Source organism: Engraulis encrasicolus, chromosome 11, assembly GCF_034702125.1.
Source record: "Engraulis encrasicolus isolate BLACKSEA-1 chromosome 11, IST_EnEncr_1.0, whole genome shotgun sequence".
NCBI lineage: Eukaryota > Metazoa > Chordata > Actinopteri > Clupeiformes > Engraulidae > Engraulis > Engraulis encrasicolus.
The window spans coordinates 33,861,095-33,866,094 of NC_085867.1; the positions used below are offsets into that span (position 1 = coordinate 33,861,095).

General features: G+C 46.7%; 1 protein-coding gene across 1 annotated transcript in view; it reads left to right on the top strand.

The window, feature by feature from the left end:
- The window catches only part of pappaa (pregnancy-associated plasma protein A, pappalysin 1a), a 262,469-nt gene that overhangs the window by 77,923 nt on the left and 179,546 nt on the right, over positions 1-5,000 (top strand). The window lies entirely within an intron of this gene.

Below are 5,000 nucleotides of genomic sequence, written 5' to 3' on the forward strand. Positions count from 1 at the left end.
GCCGGACTCCAAATTATTAATAATGGCTTATCAACTAATCAACTAGGATAAACACTGATCCCTTGGCTAATTAGGATCCGCTGATTCACTGAATTGGCTGGAGCAAATATGCAGCAGGGATTGCGGCAGTGATGCGGCAGGGATTTCTACTTTCTGAACCCGGTATAGCCGTCCCTGCTTTAAATGCTTGTCATCATGTGTGTAGAGGGTCATGCAGAGAGGTTATCCGCTTTGGTGAGATTGTGTGTTTCCTATAGGGCTGTTAACATGAGGGAAGAATATAACAAGAACTGAGCAATGTTGAGGGCAGCTCTGAATGAATGGGTTGTTTGGTGGGTGGTCATGGTAGGCATGGTCAACCACGGGAACCCTTGTAAAGATGTCACCATCTCTGGTGTTTGGTCAACCACCAGAACTGCTATAACATGGATGAGCATCAGCAGCTCTGGATTGGGTATGGTCAACCGCATGCAAGAAAGGCTTAAAACTGTTGAACATTGTCAGCAGGGCCAATGACAGGTTTTTGGCATGGACAATGTCATCTGAAAGGGCCCCCCAGCCAATGCATATAATGTAATGGGGTCAAAAATCTGTTGGCTTCCCTGATTGTAAGCACTGGTTAGCTATGGCGCACCGTTGAGATGTGTTTTAACATGGCTGAGAATTGTTGTCAGTGACTACAGCCTACCACCAGCTCAGTTTGAAAATGGCTGACCATTGACAATGCACTGAACACAGCAAAGCATGGTCACTATTTCGCAAGTCATCTCTGTTATCAAGTCCGTGTTAGCTATGGTCTACCGCCGAGCCTCCTTAAAAAATGTCCAGCCATCATTGGGGCTTCTTGGCTATGGTTTACCACCGACGCTTTTCAACACTTCTTCTAGGATGTAATTAGAGCCACTTCCAGTGTCTGGTCTGCTATGGTGAAAAATGGTCAAATAGTTCTGGCCGGCCAAGAACTTCTGAAAACGATTAGAGGTTGAATGTAAAAGTCAAAAGCAGACAGACCATGCTGACAACGATGCCGGGAATGGGTCCCTTCCCCTACCACAGAACAGAGGAGTTGGACTAAAGCTCTCACACCCACACCACACCACCATGGCTGTAACTACCATTGAGGACACAGAGGCCATGTCCTCTGTATTTTTTTCAGTAATGTAAAATTTATCTATGATGAAAATCGATATATGATCATTTAATGATAAATTCAGTCTGTATGCGCCACCCCCATTCATCCTCAATGCAGTGAAAACGAGTTTGACTGAAGTGTTTGAAGCATTCTAAATGTACAGTATGCAGTACAGCGCACAATATTTGACCTCGGTATTTGAAAATGTCTGGTTACGGCCCTGCACACCACCACTGCTTGAGGAGTTGATGGTTTAACAGCTATGTGGTGGCTCATGGACTGTTTTCTCGCTGTTTCAAATCTCTTTAATCCAGAGAATGTTGTCTCAGGTTTCTGTTTTGTGAACTGTCAAACAGGAGTAGGTCTCAATGTTTCTTTTCATTCTGTCTGCTGCTAGTCCAGTGCAGTCTCCCTTGCTCTCGCTTTCTCTCTCTGCATTCTTTCACACAGTATTTCTTTTCAATCTCTAAAACCTGTCACTTATCTTTTGAGTTATGTCTTTGTTGCTTTCTCTCTATCTTTTACTGACGTGTCTATCTTTATGTCTGTCTGTCTGTCTGTCTGTCTGCCTCTCTCTCTCTCTCTCTCTCTCTCTCTCTCTCTCTCACACACACACACACACACACACACACACACACACACATACACACACACACACACACACACACACACACACACACACACACACACACACACACACACACACACACACACACACACACACACACACACTACATCTGGGTCTCTTCTGACTGTTTTACAATTTAATTCTGTTCAATTTCAATTCCCTTGTTTGGAATGGCAACAACTACATTTGGCCTTTTTAACTCTCTCTCTCTCTCTCTCTCTCTCTCTCTCTCTCTCTCTCTCTCTCTCTCGCTCTCTCTCTCTCTCTCTCTCTCTCTCTCTCTCTCTCTCTCTCTCTCTCTCTCTATCTCCTACCCCCTACTTTTTAGGCCACAAGGCCTGACCTGGTCTGGTCCACTCAGGGTCTTTGTCCACTTAACCCATTGACGCCTGAGGCACCTGCAAAAAAAGTGTGCTGAATGCCTGAGCCCTTTTTAAGAAAAGCTGCCCTCAGCCTATAAAAACCTAAATATCTCAGCTTCTGAAGCACATGAAAATATGCACTAAGTTGCATTTAAACGCCAAGACCCTTATCTTTCATTAGAATGTGTTCATTCATCTCAAACAAAAAGAGATATTTAATAAAGTTGTCTCAACTCTCATGAGCTCCACTGTTGCGTAATGCAGCTCCAGGTGCCAGGGCCAATGCCAGGCATCAATGGGTTAACAGGGTCCAATCAGAAATGTGCAGTGCGGCCCTTAGCGTACAGCTTTACTCCAGTCCACAAGGTCTGGTGGTCCGGTCCACTACAGTGTTCAATCTGGTGTGTTTTGTTCTGGAAGGTCCGGATCCTCTCAGCAAGATCCGATCAATTTGTCGCGGACGGTGTGGTCCTTAGGGAATGAAAAAGTCTGATGGTCCAGTGCTCAGGTCCAGTCCATAGTATTCATTACGGGCTGATTTCAGTCCTCTGTTTTCAGTCCCATTCAGGTGTGTTTCGGTCCATAAGGTCCAGCCCGTTGTGGTTCTCACCACCGTGTCCAGTCTGGGCTGGTTTTTGGTTCATACTGTCCAGTCTGGTGCAGTTCGGTCCAGAGGGTCCACTGCGGTGCGGTTTGGTCCGTAGGGCCCAGTCAACCTGGCATCATACTACTGCCTTTGGATAACATGTCGACTTGAGCCGTCTTATTGCACTACAACTTTGCGTGTTAACTCGTACTCTATAAGGCACTGTGACAGGTTAGGGTTAGGGGTGTTTTTGGTCTGGGCACAATTTCGCCATTTGCCTTTGCGCCATTTTTCTTGTTTCCCTGTTGTCAAAAGTAAAGCGGCAGAAACATTGAGTTACTGACAGGTCAGGTCAGGGTTAAGGTTAGGGATGGGTTTGGTCAGGGTACAACTAGGCATTTTTACGTTGAGCAGAAATTTGCTACGCGCAACATCATTTCGCTGCAACGGCGGGAAAGCCACTTGCCTCCTTGCTGTCACGTGACAAAACTGCTTTTCTGCTGCATTGTGGAGCACGACTCAACAATCAAAGTCGCTGCACCACAAAGCGGAAGTCACTAGCGTGAAATACAAATGGCTTTGCATGATGCCAGTCTGGGCCCAGAGAAGTGCAGTGCGCTCAGCATTGGTTCAGCCTGGTGCGGTTTTGGTCCAAAGGGTCTGGGTTCACTCATCAGGGTCTGGTATGGTCCTTTGCTTAGGTCAACAGGGTATGGCTTGGTGGATGTACGTCTGGTCTAGGCCCTAGCATTTGCGTTTGCACTCGCATTCGCATTTGGCCCCGATATATTTTGGCTTTTGGGTACTTTGGTCTTTCGTTTCATTGGTGACCACTGCAGAAACAAATAGACAGCAGAGGCCTCAGCCTGCTGGACATTGTGGTCCTTGTTTTTGGTTAATTTCATCTGGAAATGATCATGTGAACAAGGCAAAAAAAGTCCATGTCTCAGGCCAAGTTGTCTGGTCTGTATCATTTGTTTGTTTGTGCGTGCATGTGTGTGTGTGTGTGTGTGTGTGTGTGTGTGTGTGTGTGTGTGTGTGTGTGCGGTTCGTAGCGGTGCGTGAGTGTGGTTTATGCTTATTTGTATACATGTGTGTGTTCTAATTTCAAAACTGACTGCGAGATGGTCCCTTCAGAATCAAGATAGACATCCACAGGTTGCATCCACTATCCAGGAGGATGATGGCTTTATTTGGATTACAGTGTGTGTCTAGGGTGGGTGGGCGCCCACCGTGAGAGAGACGTGTAGAGCTGCCATGGGGTTGCAAGGGTGTGGTGTGAGATATGAGGTAGAGTGCAGAGCATGGGTCTGGTGGTTAGAGATGGGTTAGTTAAGCTGGGCTTACACTGTGCGACTTTTGCCGATTTTACCCCAATTTGGCACTGGCGCGACTTTTTGGGAGTCGGGCCGATTTCTTGCTCAATCGCAGGTCAATCGTGAGTCTCGCATCGTGCAGTGTACATGGGGTAACGACAAGCGATTTCGCCTCACGATTGTGCAATCGCAGGGTTGCAAGAAAATCAAAACTGTTTGAAATCCTGGTCGTGGCTCTTGCGTAAATCGCACAGTTAAAGCAGTGCTACGAACCGATTTGACACTTCACATGCACAAATTAATAGGGCGGTGCGATTTGCTGTTGAGTGCGACCTCATCTCCACCTCAGGTGCGCATGTTCCCTCCTCTGCAGACCGGGGAAACATGTCTGTTGCGTCGCGCAGTGGACTGTCGGCTCGTATAGTTTGAGGACGTGAGTCGTGAGATGTGAACTTTGAAATAGTGAAATTCCATCGTGCAGTGTAAGCAGGAGCTTAATACCCACGAGCGAAAATATCGCACAGTGTATGCCCGGCTTTAGACAGATTAATTGGAGGGTGGGAGGTTTGGGTAGAATGGGGTGGGGCAGAGAGGTAGGTTCCATGGGTTTGGTTTTCAGGTACAGTATGGGGTAGAGTGAAGTGCATGGACGTGATGGTGTGAGATGATGTACATGGATCGGACTGGGTATTAGGGTAGAATGGCGTGGTTGCGATGGGTCCCCTGGGTCGAGGTATGCTGAGGTGGGCTGAGGTTTCAAAAGTAAAAGTCAAAATACATTGATGTGGTAAGTGCAACACTAGCATACGGTATTACATAGCTGTTATACCATTTACTCCAATGTACATAAGGAGGTAGATAAACTGTCATTCATGAAAAAACACTAACGAGAACCCACTCAAACTTGATGCATCCAGCACAGAGTCAAAGACAGATACACAGGTCTACTGGTTACTCAGATACCAGTAAGTTACCC